This window comes from Odocoileus virginianus, chromosome 25 (assembly GCF_023699985.2).
Source record: "Odocoileus virginianus isolate 20LAN1187 ecotype Illinois chromosome 25, Ovbor_1.2, whole genome shotgun sequence".
Taxonomy (NCBI): Eukaryota; Metazoa; Chordata; class Mammalia; order Artiodactyla; family Cervidae; genus Odocoileus; species Odocoileus virginianus.
Window position 1 is genome coordinate 46,159,906 of NC_069698.1, and position 16,145 is coordinate 46,176,050.

General features: G+C 45.4%; 1 protein-coding gene across 2 annotated transcripts in view; it reads left to right on the top strand.

Moving 5' to 3' along the window:
- Positions 1–749: 749 nt before the first annotated feature.
- BACH1 (BTB domain and CNC homolog 1) overlaps positions 750–16,145 on the top strand; it is a 45,354-nt gene continuing 29,958 nt past the window's right edge. The window contains exon 1 of one of the 2 annotated variants that reach the window (XM_020895448.2): positions 750–840. The gene's annotated coding sequence lies outside the window, so the exon portion shown is untranslated. The other variant, XM_070455127.1, reaches the window with a different exon arrangement.

Consider the following 16,145-nt stretch of genomic DNA (forward strand, 5'->3'; position numbering starts at 1 on the left):
ACCCGGTTCCAAGTTTCCTGGCAGACACGGTGTAAAGGGGACACCTGCTAGCCGACGCTGTTGTTTTCACAGTCAGACACCAGGGCTGCCAGATACTTTCTACAAAATCCTGGGTTTACTTGATGCATCCCTATCAGCAAGCTCAAATACCTGCGAACCTGGGCGCCCCGCCACACCCAGGAGAAGGCAGAGGAGCTTGCTGCCAGAAGCTACCACTGATGGGGTCTGGTCTGGGGAGAGGGACTTGGGCCGGCGCTCGTCTTCCCCTCCTGGTGTCCGCTGGCACTCGACTTCGGGTATCCAGGCAACACTCCGAGCGAGCAGGCCATCAGGCTTTTCCTTTCCTCTTGAAGCAGGAAAGGAGGAGATGATGGTCCTCAGGTGGTTTTTTTTTCGTTCAGACAGCGGGCTGTGTCTGCAAAGGGGCGCCGCCCGCGGAGGTTGCAAAGACACCATCGCCTGCAGTAGCCTGCCCTGCCCGGTACCCGCATGCGGTCCTACCCTGCATTCCTGTTGGGTGGGCTTCGGCCGCAGGGAGCCAGCTGCAGGCATCAGCAGAGCCGGGATTCCCGGCGTGCGTGTGTGTGGGGCGGGCTTTTCGGGAGGGCGGGGTTTAGGCGCGCCGTAGAGGGAGGGGCGGGGCCTCGCGAGGCGGGTGGGCGGGGCTTTGGCGCCGGGAGGGGCGGGGGCGGCGGCGGCCGCGGCGTCGGAGAGAAGGAGGGGTGGGGCGCGGAGGGGGCGGCCGGCCGCGGGGAGGGAGTGAGTCACCTGATCGCTGCCCGCGCGGCCCGTCGGGCTCGCTCGCTGCCGTCAGTCGGGCCGCACCGCGTCTCGGCTGTGGTGAGTGGCTCGCGCGTCCCGGGCGCCCTTCGCCCGGAGGGTTCGGCGCGGCGGCGGCGGCGCGCGGTCTGGGCCGTCGGCCGGTGAGGGGCGGTCTCGGGCGGGTCCGGGGGAGGCGGCGGAGGGGAGGACTCGGGGCGGCAGCTCTCTGGTTCTGGGCGGCTGGCGCGGGGGGCCTCTGAGCGGGGCCCGCGCGGGGCGGCCGCGGGCTCCGGTTCCTGGAAGTGGCCGCGTCTGCCGGAAGGGGCGAGCGGCCCCGCGCGCCGCCGGCGCCGCTGTTTACGGACCGGCTCTGTACTTTACCCGGCGCCGCGGGGCTGGGGTGCCCCTCCGCCGCCTCCCGGGCGCACCCCACCCCCGCCCCGATCCCGCGCGCCCGGCTGTGACACCTCAGCACCGCCCGCGCGGCTCGCCCGGCCCGTCCTGGCTCCGTATTGTTCTCCCGCCCACCCTCGGCCGCCGCGGCCCGCGAGCTGTCGGCCTCCCGTCTGCCCAGCCTGGGCGGGGGGAGCCGGGGGGTGTAGGTGGCGCGTGTAATCGCGGACTCCGAAAGGCCGAGTTGGTGGCTGGAGCACAGACACCACCTTGCGGGGCTGGCTGGGTTTAGCCCAAGACTGGTTTGGGGGACCCCCGGGGGATCCCAGGCCCCCTCCCCACTCCCTCTTTGTTGGGAGTTTTGCCCGGCACGCTGTAATTAAAGGCTCTCGCTGTCGCCTGAGAGTGGGTGTTGCTCGTAGAGACGCCAGTTTTGTGCGTGTTTGAGGCGAGTGCCGTCGCTCGCGCGTCCTTGCGCGGAGGTTTTTTGTCATTGAGTAGAACGTGCAGAAAGGCTTTTGTGCAAAGTGAGCGTTGGATTCGGGCTGATTCCGAGCTACAGCGTAGTAGTCATTGTGGAAGGAACTGCGTGGGGGGTGGGGGTGGGGAACAAGCTACTGAGGTCAGGCTCGGAGGAACAAAAGGCTGTTTTGTAGGGACGCCTTGTCTTTTGGGGGGAATTCTGTCAGTATCGGGTGTGGAGGGCGGTACGGCTAGACCTTGGGTTCCTGTGTTTTGACACTCCTTATAGCCAGGAGGGTTTGCCTTTCCGGCGGCAGTTCCGAACGGTAAAGGGGTGGAAACACTGGGGCGTGCGAGTGACGGAGCGCGCTTGAGCGCTTCACATGGTCTAGAGGAGAAGTGGGAAGACGCCGGCTGGCTTCTTCCTGGTCTTGGGTAGTGGTGCAAGGGCTGGCTGGACTGGAAAACGCTTGCTACTTCAGCCTTTGGAATAAAAGAAAGATGTTAGTCGTTCAGCTTACCTCGTGGTGTGTAGCCCGCCAGGCTCCTCTGTTCGTGGGATTCTCCAGGCGAGAATACTGGAGTGGGTTGCCATTCCCTTCTCCAGGGGAATCTTCCCCACCCAGGGATCGAACCTGGGTTTCCCACTTTACAGGCAAATTCTTTACCCTCTGAACCACTAGGGAAGCCTGGGAGGGGGGTGGGTGGGGGGGAGACACCTGGTGACTCAGCTTGCAGTAGGACGGCCTTGGTTTAAGTGATAGCCGGGCATCCTGCGTGATTGTTGTTGTTTAACCTATAACAGTGTCAAGTGCTTTACCATTGTTCAGTTTGTTGGTTGGCTCGCAAGGTAGATGACTCCTTAAAAAGAAAGTTGGGCTGCTGAGTCATTCGCCCAGCCGGAGAGGTAATTAGGAACAGCTGGTGCCGGTAGACTCATCACATGCCTCCACTATAAAAGGCCAAGGAGCGCTCCAGAAGGGTTGCTTCAGAGGCCTGAAGCTGGAGTTGTGTGTGTGTGTGTGTGTGGATATGCAGGTAATCAGTGGGTGAGGTGCCAGCACTCTTAGGAAGCGGCCAAGTAATGCTGAGGTGGTGTTTAAACACAGAGCAGCCTCGTGACCTAGTGCCTGAGAAATTTGTGCCAGTGAGAGCTAAACCAGAGGAAGAAATGTGCAGCTAGGAGTCACCTCCCAACAGTACTGTAACAGAAATATTCATTTCTCTTACTGCACTCAGGGTTTTTTTGTTTCCCTGTTGTGGTTTTGCTGTTGTGTGGTGTATACATCTCAGAAAATGCACTTAATCTGTTCTTCATAAAGATTTCTTTAGGAGAACGCCGAAGGAGCCTGCCTCTTGGTTTTTCATGGACCGTGGCTTTTCAGGCGTACAGTAGTAGTTTCTGGCGGCAGAAAGGAGAACGTGGGTGGAATTAACAGGTCTCTTTGGGTCAAGTCTAGAAAGTGCTGACTGATGGAAGGTAAACCATCTGGCTGTCTGTCTTATTGTCTTAGGAGTGATGACGCTGGTGTCTTTCCATGTTGGATCATTACTTCTTGCCTTAGAAACGAGCCCAAGACCCAAGCATACAGTCCCTATTGTCTACAAAGTTTAGGGATAGGAAATGTGGACTGGGAGCAGCTGGCCCTCATCTGTGGTCAGAAGAATGAATGGTTGTTTTTTCTTTTTGATGGGCTTTTATTTAAGATATTTTGTAGTAGAAAATGGCGCTTTACGTTTGCAACTAGAAGAAATTGGAAATCATAAAATGTTTTAGGGATTCGGGCTTCTAAGGTGGGTGCCAGATGATTCATTTGGAAGAAAGCAATAAGCCCTTGATTTTTTTTAAACATCACCTCTATAAAATAAGACTGTATATTATCAAGTGTGAAACAGATTGCCAGTCCAGGTTGGATGCATGAGACAAGTGCTCGGGGCTGGTGCACTGGGAAGACCCAGAGGGATGGGATGGGGAGGGACGTGGGAGGGGGGGTCAGGATGGGGAACACATGTAAATCCATGGCTGATTCATGTCAATGTATGGGAAAAACCACTACAATATTGTAAAGTAATTAGCCTCCAACTAATAAAAGTAAATGAAAAATATATATATTAATCTTCAAGGTACAGACTAACAGTAGTACATGCATGTTTTATAACGTGGATTTTTTGCACACACACCCCCGCCCCCCCACCTTTTGTTGGGAGCATAAAGAGTTTGTTAACCACTGCCAATAATACTCTTTCAACAACTAGGGTTTTTTTTTTTTAAACTTGTGATTTCCTCTTAAAAGCTATCATTCTTTTAAATGTTCTTAATATAAATTTTTATTTCACATGTAGTGGTTTTTTTTTTAATGCTGTGTTCTAAAGATTTAGAAGCTTGAGGGTACATTTTGTCATTATTAATGCTGAGAATGGGAATAACAAAAAATGCACAGTTGCCCATTGCCTATGATACCATGTATTTTGAATTTGGAGACAAGTCAGGAGGTTGGTTTGTTTCATGGATAGGACCTGAAGTGTAGTAATATGTGAAAGGGACCACCGGAAGATAATCTGCACATTGGAGTATAATTTGTATGTAATATAGTCTTTGAAAAATTACTCTGTGCTGTTACTCCTCGAAGTCTGCATTTTTAGGGGCCAAGTGTACAAGGGGCCCCTTTAACAAGGATTAAAAAGACTACATATTCAGCAGATTACTTGGAAAGTGGCATTTCACCCCTTAGGAGAATATGATTTACTCAGAAAATCAACCTTCCAAGCATGCTGGGGGATGGTGTTTACCATTCAGTTAAAACCGTGTAGGCCATATGCCTTTTGCACTGCTGTACTGTGAGAAATGATGTTGAGAATGATGGTCGCAAAGCCCCTTAAAACGGCCAGTTGTCAGAGATTCTCATCACAATGCTGATCCTCTCCAAGACTTAGGTTTAAGGAATCACCTCTTCCTCCCAGCTTTCTGACCAGTGTTCTGTTAAGGGGAGAATCGTCCTAACCCTAAACTCAATTTCCTGAGGCTTCTACATAGGAGACATAAGAGACGCAGGTTCGATCCCGGGGTTGGGAAGATCTCCTGGCGACAGGAATGGCAGCCTGCTCCAGTATTCTTGCCTAGAGAATCCTCATGGACAGAAGAGCTATACAGTCCGTGGGGTCACAAAGAGTTGGACATGACTTGGCACACACATGCACGCACTACTAAATGGTGTATTTTATGTGGTGGAATGGATGACTTATGAAACTATTTTAATTTAAAAAAAATGCCAAATAAGGTAATCTGCCCAAGCCCAAGGTATGGGTAATTTGAGCACTAATTGCCATAATCCAGACCCCTTGGAGAAAGCAAATGTTTCATGACTGCAGATAAAGTAGAGCCGTACACCCACCATGAAACCTGGGCTTCTGGCTGAGCACATAGCATTGACAGAACTGAAGTGGTGGGTCTGATCACTGTACAGTTGACGGAGAAAGCAGTAAGTAGAGTTATTGGAAGTGAGTCACCTAAAGCCAAACTGCTGAAGGCCAAGTTCTTGCTCCGTTACTTACCTGCTGTGAAGCCTCAGACAGGTTACTTCATTTAGTCGTGCCTCCTTTTCTCATCTGTAAAACGGGATGATGATAATAGAATCTGCGTCATAGAGGCGGTAGCAGATTAAGTGCATTAATGTGTTAAGTGTTTAGAACAGTGCTGGCTTCGCGTTAAAAAATGTGCGTTGGTTGTTACTGTCTGTTCTTTAGTTCATTGAAGTACTTGGTTCCAGTCCTGTCTTGCAGCCTCCTTGAGCTGCTTTCAACCATTGATCAGAGAGATTGAAGAGAAGCGCGTGGCTGTGCCGCGCATGGCTGCTGCTGGGGAAATGGCTCAAGTGCACATCCTGACAAATCGCTCGCAGCATCTCAGAGACTGCTGCTGAGCGCAAGGAACACAGGACATGGCTTTTTATTAAAGGGATCAGCCGATTCAAGTCTCCGTCAGACGCTCTAGAGGCAGTTGTTACCAGGTAATTGGAATTGGCTTTTTAATAAATGAAAACACCTGCCATCCTGCATCTAATCTGTTTATTCCTCCCTTTATCGTTGAGGACACTGTGGTCCGGCAAGGTTAGTAACCTGCCCACTTTCTTCCAGACAGAACTGATTTATTAATATTGATTCTCATTTATGGCTTGTATGTTTGTGAATATTTGCAATGTAAATTTACCTGCCAGTTACGTCTAGGTGGTGTACTTTTTTACGTCCCCATATTAATACAATATAGAAAGGTATCGATGATGAACAGTGGGTATATTTATCACATAGCTTCTTGTATCTGTTAATAGTTCAGAAAGGTCATGTCGAAGGTTTTGACCATCCTTTTGACAAGAATGTGTCAGTTTCTTACTGACAGTGATACATGTCTTCTCTTTTATCTCCATGGAACATTGAATGTGATTTGGCTGTGTGTCTTCAGTAAACTGTCAGATGCTGCATTGGTGGTGGTGGTTTGGTCACCAAGTCGTGTCTGACTCTTGCAGTCCCGTGGAGTGTAGCCCGCCAGGCTCCTCTGCCCATGGGATTCTCCAGGCAAGACTCCTGGAGTGGGTTGCCATTCCCTCTCCAGGGGATCTCCCTGACCCGGGGATCGAAGCCAGGTCAGCTGCACTGCAGGCAGACGCTTTACCAACTGAGCTGTGAGGGAGGCCCGCTGCATCGGTGGCATGACGTGGGTTCACTTTAGCTCTGTGCTTTGGAAATTGGGAATTTTCAAAAGAGTGAAAGAGAAAACAATGTTTGCTGCACTCTTAAGTTTGAAATGTGTACCAAAATAAAACTCTAAATCACTGAGAATTCTGCTTTCTGTTTGCATCTTGGGTGTGAGGATTGAGAAAGCAGCTGGATTTAAATCATTCTTTTAGTTCATCTCCTAAGATAGAAAGAAAATTTATCTTGTGACTTCTTTGTCCTTGTAATTGACTTACGATTAGATTGAGCAAAATATAATTTGGTTTGTCTAGCTACTATTCTCCTTTAATATGATCATTCCTCTAGAACCGATCCTTTGTGTTATTGAGGATCAGGGTCAGTTTAGAGAACATTAATAGCATCATAAAAATTGTCCCCAAGCAAATATAAGGAACAAAGACAGAGCGGCTGCCAGGATCTTGGTTGTTAATGACTGTCCTAGAAGCACAGTGGGCTCGCCATGTAGTCAGCGGGCTGCTGGCTCCTTTCTCAGTACTGACACCGTGTAGAGAATGTCACCTCCATGCAGCTGGAGCTCTGTGCAAGTCAGGCCTTTTAAAAAGTAGACGTAAGTCATTTTGTTAATGGCTTAGGAAACTTAGTAATCAAAGGATATTTTTGTCAGGAAATAACTGTCCCCCAGGTACTATCTGGTGAAGTCATTTTCACTTTGTCATTTCTTAGATTGGATCTTAGTCATCATGGTCAGCTGCACTCCATTTCCCCATCCCCTGTTAAAGTCGAATTACATTAAAAAGCATTTTATGTGGTGGGGTCATTTTTTCCATTTGTTTGTAGCCTGGACGTTGGCAGTGTCCCACCTCTAAGGTTATAGACTAATGGTGGTATGCATATAGGGAATGTCTTGCCTCCTCCTCCTGCCTCCCTCTTCCCCAGCACACACACTGATCTCTCTTTTTACTAACTGGTCAGCCTCTAGGTTTCCCAAGGGAGATATTTTTGCCTAAAAGAGATGACCTCTTAGGAGCCTGTTGGAATGGTATGACCCATCCACTTCACTTCCTACTTGATGCTATCTTCATATCCTTAATACCTTATTCTCCTCTACAGTGTGCCAACGTCTTTTGGAAATCAGTTAAATCCGTGAGGAGACGTACTTGTCCTTCAGAAAGTTTGCTATGAAATAGGCAGCTGTAAAAGATTTATTAGTCTTTCAGTGAATTTATTAGGTTTCAATGATAAGGTTGTCCTTTTGGAGTAAGTGGGGTTTGGTAAGATCAATAATTTCATCACTGATTTCATTATTAGCATTTTGCACTGAACTGTTTTATAAACTGTGATTGTCAGAGCTTGGCTCAAGACACTTTCCATTTTCAAAGTATCTTGTTGTTGTTCAGTCTCTCTGTCGTGTCTCTTTTTGCGACCCCATGGACTGCAGTACGTCAGGCTTCCCTGTCCTTCACCATCTCCTGGAGCTTGCTTAAACTCATGTCCATTGAGTTGGTGATGCCATCGAACCATCTCATCCTCTTCGTCTCCTTCTCCTGCCCTCAATCTTGCCCAGTATCAGAGTCTTTTCCAATGAGTCAGCTCTTCACATCAGATGACAAAGTATTGGAACTTCAACTTTAGCATCAGTCCCTCCAGTGAATATTCAGGACTGATCTCCTTTAGGATTGAGTGGTTGGATCTCCTTGCAGTCCAAGGGACTATCAAGAGTCTTCTCCAACATCACAGTTCTAAAGCATCAATTCTTCGGCGCTTAGCCTTTTTTATGGTTTGGCTCTCACATCCATACGTGAACACTGGAAAAGTATCTAGTGTCTCTTTATTTGCTGTTTTTCTGAGGAGTGTTCCCAGCATGGCCCAGGACTCTCCTCTAGATAGGATTTATAACTAAAATTATAGGGGTAAGTAAGAAAAAAGCCATTGCCCTTTTAATCAGTTCTTTCACACTAGGAAGTGACTTTTGAAGTGGAAAAGTGTTTTTGCTCAGCTGAGTAGAGTTCTTTGCTTACATCCCTTCATTCCTAGTTGTCATTCCAAAGGAAGTGCTGGTACGGCTGAATCTGGAACTGCCCCCAACTCTGCCTGCTTCATTGTCTCTTGGACAGTTTCAGGTACTGTTTAAGCTCTAAATGTATTTCTTTGGCTGTTTTGTGTTGTGTGTGTGCGCGCTTGGCCTTTGAGGTGTGCCTGTTGTCACTGGTCAGGTGCGTTGCCAGCTCCAGGCCCCAGGAGGGCTGGGGCACCGCTTCCTCCCTGGAGCAGGTTGGCAGCTGTGCTGACCAGTGGCAGAGTCACCCAGATACTGGCATGCCTTCCCACCACTGGTTCTCAGATACCAGTGTGGAAACGTCCTCCCCTCTCCTATTCAGTTAACTTTGACCAGCCGTCTGATCCCAGGAGAGTAAAGAAGAATTGTGTCTTCAGGTTTCAAGGCACTTTGCTCTCTTATCTTCCTGTGCATTTGTTCTTCTTCCCAGCTTAACGCACACAAATGCACATTCTGGTGTGTGTAGATAGTAGGGTTGTTACACTCATTTCAACATTCGGGATATGCCTGTTTGTTAGGCATTGGATTTCCATTTCATTTATGAAACAAATATTTGTGCTTTATATGCCAAGAATTTTTCTCGATACTGGCAGTGTTTTCAGAGATTATAATCTGCAGGGTAAACCATTACTGTAGCGTGTGTTCATTGCCAAAATAGCAACGTGTCAAATGTGCCTTGAAAATGTAGGATAGAAGAAGCTTAAGTTTTGGGAAATTAAAAAAGCCTAGGAATGTAAATGATGAGTGTATAGTTTAGTGGAAGAAACAGCTTGTCTTGACAGTGTTTTTGAGAAGCTTATCAGTGAAGACTAGAGAAGAGAGAGGTGTTAGTAGGGGGAGGTTGGGTCAGAAAGATTGTGTGTCTGTGTGTGTATGTTTTTAAAAGTAAGGTCAGTGAGAAAAAGTTGAAAATGCAGGCTGTGTGTTTATCTTGCCCATGGCTAGTTCCTCTTATGGTTGCAAGATGACTGCCACAAGTTCAAGTGTACAAGTAAATATGACTAAGTTTCTTGGAAGAAGACTTTTTCTCCTGTGATGCTCTCTATCAGTGATAAAGGCCTGTCCCGAAGACCTCATAGTAGATGCCACCCCAGCCTCTCCTCTGTTGAGTCAGCATTGCTTCCATGTACGTCTAAACCAGTGTCAAGGGAAATGGGACCACAGTGACGGGCTGAAATGGACTGTGATTCGTCTTAGGTTGGGACTAGGGTTTGCTACCCCCAGAAACGCATGGCCTCAGATGGAGTAGACTTGTAGGCACAATCAGGATTTGGTTCGAAAATGAGGGGGGCGAACGATAGCAGGATGACCCACAGGGTCGTGCTTGCCTGCTACTTACACCAACACTACGCACAGACAGGTTCTTTTTTTTTTAATTGGAGTATATTTGCTTTACAGTTGGAGTATATTTCTGCTGGACAGCGAAGTGAATCAGCTGTGTGTACACATACATCCTTTACCTCTTAAGCCTCCGCCCTCCCCTGAGCCCCTCCATTCCCCGCCCCTCCCCGGTCCTCACAGAGCACTGAGCCCCCACCAGCAGTTACACAGCAGCTCCCCACCAGCTGTCTGCTTTACACGAGGTAGCATGTAGATGTCACTGCTACTCCGCAGACACATACTTCTGCGTAGAGAGAGACCATGTGGTTGTCTTTGGATTTGGGTTTTAGGTGGTTTTTTTCCCCCCTCTTATTTCCCCCTATGATCAAGTATTATTTCTACAGTCAGATCACATAAATGTTTTATTTTAATGTGATTTAAAAGTTGTGAAAATTTGCCCATTCTACCCCAAAAATTAAGTGTAGAAGGAATATATTTCTTTCGGTCCTCTGAACAGTTCTACAGTTCTCTGTGATCCTCCTACTTGCAGGGAAAGGAGAATACATAATTTTATCTTGTAGCTTCTGATTGTATCTAACCCAAGAGGAACCACTCTACTTTGACCTCTGTAGGACACGCCCACCTGTGATGAATGTGGCTCTGGTGAGTGGTGAGGCTAGTCCGGCTTGAGCAGTGGGTTCATTGCCTGGATCGGCCAGGATCCTTTGGAACCCATGTCCTTGAATCTGGGATACAAACAGATCTATCAGTCCCTCTTTACACACTCCTTTCCAGAGGGAAAGCTGTCCTGTGGTTAGCTTATTTGCCATACCTTTCAGACTTCAAAAACAATTCCACTTGAGTTTTTACGGTGTTTCTGTCATACTTCTAAACTGTTCACAGCACTTGGATAAGTTCAGAGGACTTTGTTTGATTTTTGTTCCTTCTTCTCTATCCCAGTTTGTGGTACTTTGTATGGTATGGGAGGCTTTTCCTGGTGGCTCAGATGGTAAAGAATCCCCCTGCAATGCGGGAGACCTGGATTCAATCCCTGGGTCGGGAAGATCCCCTGGAGGAGGGCGTGGCAACCCACTCCAGTGTTCTTGCCTGGAGACTCTCCACGGACAGAGCAGCCTGGTGGGCTACAGTCCACGTGGTCGCAGAGAGTCAGACACGACAGAGCGACTAGGCACAGCACAGCCTAGCCCTTCCCGTAGGAAGGGCAAACAAACAAGGCAAGTAAAGAAACACTTAGTGTTGTAAATTCATCAGGCAGAGAGTAACTGCTTAGAGGTGTTTTTTTCCTTTCTCTAATCGAGAATAATGAATAGCTGTGATAGATGGTTAGGGGAGGCTTCTGAAATGGTATTACTTTTTTGGGTAGAATTTAGAAAGACTATTGCCAAAACACTTTCCATCTCAGATGAAAAACAATAGTATTTGCTTAGTCAGTTGTTCCTTAAATAATAGTTGAACTGAGGAATATTTCAGCTTTTTTAAAAATAGGTCTCAGATTAATATTACTTAGCTGACTAAATCTTGGGATTATATGTTGGAAAGTAGCTCTTTGAAGGCTAGGTGGAAAGTCTACAGCTCGATATTTTCCATTTTAGAGATGGTAATTTTGACTTCCAAGTTAACATCAATAATGAGAAACAGATTTTAAAATTTTAGTTTTAGCTATGTTTATTGAGATACCTAGCACTGTATTGCCTACCAGGGATTAGTGGATTAGGTTATCTTTAAATAAAGCATTTCAGTTTAGGACCTCTACTAAAATTAGAAAGTTTCGTATCTGTGATTCATATTGTAATTGCGCTGCTGCAGTGGTGGTGGGTGGTGGTGGTAGTTGCTGAGTTGTGTCCGACTCTTGTGACCCTGTGGACTCTAGCCGGCCAGACTCCTCTGTCTGTGGAATTTTCCCAGCAAGAGTGGGTAGCCATTCCCTTCTCCAAAGGATCTTCCCTACGCAGATTGAACCTGGGTCTCCTGCGTTGCAGGCAGGTTCTTTATCTACTGAGCCACCAGGGAAGATCTACTGTAACTGCTGCCTTATTTAATTAACATTGTTAGTTAATGTTTTTTCCTCTTAATCCTTTTTTTTTTTTTTTTTGACTCAAATTTATTAGGAGTCGGGATGAGAAGGTGTTTCTGGAGTGGTTGGGAATTTCAAGGGCCCCTTTTCCATGGTTTGCTTGTGTTTTCAGTTACTTTGCATACTATATTTGTCAAGTCTTAGACCTACAGAAGGTCATTCTGACCAAAGTCTAGTTTTAAGGCTTTCACTTCCTCTAGGCAATCAGAAATAAATAATGTAAATCATAGCTATAATTTTTACAGCTTGAAAACAAATGGCGTGAATATTTCATTATGAATGTAGGACAGGAACACTTATTATTCTGTATTGAAAGTAACTTTTGGTGAAATATCTCCACCACTGTGTCCTTCTTTTAAATTTCTACGGAAATTTCATTGAGTATAACTTCAGACTTTGGTTTAAATTCAGCCTAGTTTAGTGTCAGTTTCTTTTTAATGATCTATGAGATTGTTTATGTAATTCAAGAAGTGTTGATCAGAAATTAACAAATTGAATATTGAGTAATAAGGGGAAATGTCTGTTCCCTAAATGTCCTTTTAATCTTTGTCTGACAAACGTTGTTCTCATCACACGAAGAGGACACTTGAGACATTTCCCTCTATTCTTTGTTTTCTTCCTCCTCACTTTTAGCCCTGTCCTCAACACAGCGTCACTGTTTAGATCATGTAATATGAATTGAAATGTAATATTTGGACCTAGGGGCAGAAGACATTTTGACCTGAAGATACTCTCCTCTCAGGACTTCAGTTTCCTCATCTGTAACGGAAGTGTGGAAGTACGTTCTATTGGATGAATGTCATCGTTTAGCTGGGAAGTCTTTGGTCTGTGAGATTATCCATTCTCTTGAGCAGACTTGTGTGGTCTTAACACTTTCTTTCTATCTTGTTGAGATCATCACTAGGCTTACTCATACTTTCATTCTTAGAGGTTCCGGAATCACTCTATTTTGTAGCTTAACTTCTTGGGTTTGTAGAACCTTGGAAAACAGTTTTCTTTTGGTCACTTGCATAAAGTTGACAATATAATAACGATAAATCTCATGGCAGGCCCTGTGCTGTTAAATGCAGCCAACCATTCAGTCCTTGACGTAAGTGTGGATGTTGTTTTCCTTGTGGGGAGCCTGTAGGGTGAGGTTAGGGATCTTAGCGATAACACTGTTGGAAATATCTGCATTACCTTAATTATATCCCAGTACTTTTCTTTCCACTATCATGCTGCTGCTGGTGCTAAAATTGATTTTCTTTTGCATTTCGTAATTCTTTGTATTCTGTGTGTAACACTTTATCTTTTTCAAAGGCCTTTGGGACACATGTAGGGCAGGGACTCCCCACTTAAGTCACAAGGATGCGCATTTGCCTGTGTTCACAGAGCTAGACTGGACTTGATGGATCTTTTCTTCTTCTTTTCCTGTAATAGGGTCTTCTTTTCCCACATCAAAGCATCTTTTAAAATTTCTGTGAAATTTAATTGTTTTGTAATTACTATGAAGGTATCAGTGCAGCCTGATTTAAAACAGTGTTTTACAGTTGCCCGTGAATTTTCCAGGCAGTGATAAATCAATATCTACTGATGACTGGAGAAAAATCAATTATAAAGGGGGAGAAAAGTAATTGACATTCCTTGGGAGACCTAAAGACAACTGAAATGGAACTGCCTTTTTTTCTGAAGGCACATATTTTTGTTTATAGTTTGTTGTCTGTTTGAACATTTTTCTGATTCCAGAGTAATATGTGTTTATGGTTAAGAATTTGAAGGCAGAAACAAGGAAAAATTACCTAAATGTAACCATTGTTAATATTTTGATATATATCCTAGCTGGAGGTCGAGGAACCAAGGTTTGTGAACATGTTCAATGTGAGGTGTCTGCTAGACACATACAGGTGGTAATTTGAGTATGCACGTGGATACATGAGTACAGAGTTTGAGAATAGGTGAGATTAGACCAAATGTAAGTATGAGAGTATACAGCAAGTCCATCAGTGATCGTGTCTTGTGCTGTGGGTCTGGATGGGTTTTCGTAGGGAGTGTTACAAAGAGAAGGAGAGATGGGAGGACCAAGCCCTGGTGCTCCAGCACTTAGAGCTCTGGAGGAGAAGAGGGAAGCCACCCGGTTGATAGCTTGTGAGGTGGTAAATCAGATGGCTGTGGTAATCCAGGAAGCGAAGTGCAGAAGGGATTTCAGGGAGGGAATGATCAACCTGGTCAGTGTTGCTAAGATGCTGTCTGAGAAGACCCCAAATCTCCCATTTGGTGGTTTGAAGGCCGCTGATCCTCACAGAGTAATCCCCAGGGAGTGGAGGGGAGAAGGCTTGATTTTAGTGGGCTCGAATGGAGAGAGGGAAGGAAGAGCTGGGAGAGAGGGCAGTGGAGACGCTGTGAGTATAAATGGCGTTTTTGAGGAGTTTTGCCGTGTTAGGAGTTGCTCCCCAGGTGGCGCAGCGGTACAGACTCCACCTGCTAATGCAGGAGACGTAAGAGAAGCAGGTCTGACCCCTGGGTCAGGAGGATCCCTTGGGGAAGCAAATGACAACCTCCTCCAATACGCTTGCCAGCGAAATCCCATGGACAGAGCAGCCTGGCTTGCTGTAGTCCATGGGGTCGCGAAGAGTCGGACACGGCTGACCGCAGCACAGCAACACTGTAAAGGAGAGTGGTGAATTTTGCTGTGATTCGACGATGTGTGGAGGGCCAAGAAATTTTACAAGCCATTGCAGTATTTTTGTATAACAACGGGAATGTTGTATGTTCCTCTTTTTCTCATAATTTCCCTTGGTGAGACTGCAGAAGCTTGTCAATTTTATTGGTCTCCTTAAAGAATCAGCTCGTGGTTTATGTCATCAGTGTTATCAAAAGCAGCTGCCAAATTCTGTTATGTGAGTGGTTTTCTTGGCAGAAATACAACAGATTTCAGAGAATCAGTGCTCTCAGTTCAGGCGCTGTTTGTGTCCGACTCTTTGCAACCCCATGGACTGCAGCAGGCCAGGCCTCCCTGTCCATCACCAACTCCCGGAGCTTGCTCAAACTCCTGTCTGTCGAGTCGGTGATGCCATCCAACCATCTCATCCTCTGTCGTCCCCTTGTCCTCCTGCCTGCAGTCTTTCCCAGCATCAGGGTCCCTTCCAGTGAGTCGGTTAGGCAGTTTAACAGTTTGATTCCCTAAAGGATACCCTTAAATTTTTAAAGAATCTATTTGAATTGATATCTTTGTCAATATGGAATATTAAACAGTATGTATAACATTGTTCCCAAACAGGAAGAAATCTTAACTGTATTTTTCTTCCCTGACTATCTCCTAGTTTTGTCAAAGTAATCTAAGATTTTGGTTAAAGATAGATTTTTCTCTTTATCAAATTCCTTTTCTGCTTGAAGAATCTTTAAAAAGTTGCAATAAAACTCACAGCTAAGTTATCAGCAGTTTAGACTTTAACTGAGTTTCATTGTTTTTTTATTTTGTTTATTGCCTGTTTAAACATCTTTTAGGTTTATGTTTTTACAAAGTATTACATGTTTTTGATTTAAAAACAGTAGATTTATCGTAAAGCAGTCTCATCTGTAGCACGCCTAGTTTGGCTTCAGAGATGATCTTCACTCGTTTCTGCTGTCTCTTGTTTTTGGTGGTTACCTCTGTCTCTCTAGTTTGTTTCTGCCTCAGTATATTTATGAACCTAAGATGCTGTCTGCAGATAACAGTGTCTAAGGCAGCATCTTTTGACTCAGTGTAAGTCGTAAAGAAATACTGCTTTTCCTTTGGATTCTGTCTGATTCTCTCGCCCTGTCCCCTTTATTTGTCAAGGTTAATAATTACATTTCATTTAATAACCATGATTAAGTCTCCCATTATTTGTTCTGAAAAATGAAAACCAATTAGCAGTGTTCATGTTATTATACCTGTGTCAATATTGAACACAGGTATAATATGGAAAGCTAAGTAACATGCAATTACACTTCTCTCCTTACAGTTTCAAGGTCACCTGGTGTCACACAAAAACATTTATTTTTTATTGAAATATAGTTGATTTACAGTGTTGTGTTAGTTTCAGGTGTATAGCAAAGTGATTCAGATACACACACACACACATATTCATATTCTTTTTTTTTTAATAGATTATTTGAGAATATTGAGTACAGTACCCTGTGCTATGTAGTACATCCTGGTTGGTTTTCTGTGTAGTAATGTTTATATCTTAATGCAAAACTCCTAATTTATCCCTCCTCCTGCCCCTCCTTTCCCCTTTCGTAAGCATAAGTTTGTTTTATGTGTCTATGGGTCTATTTCTATTTTATATGTAAATTTATTTGTATCTTTTCTTTATTTTAAGATTCCACATATAAGTGATATCATATGATATTTGTCTGGCTTACTTA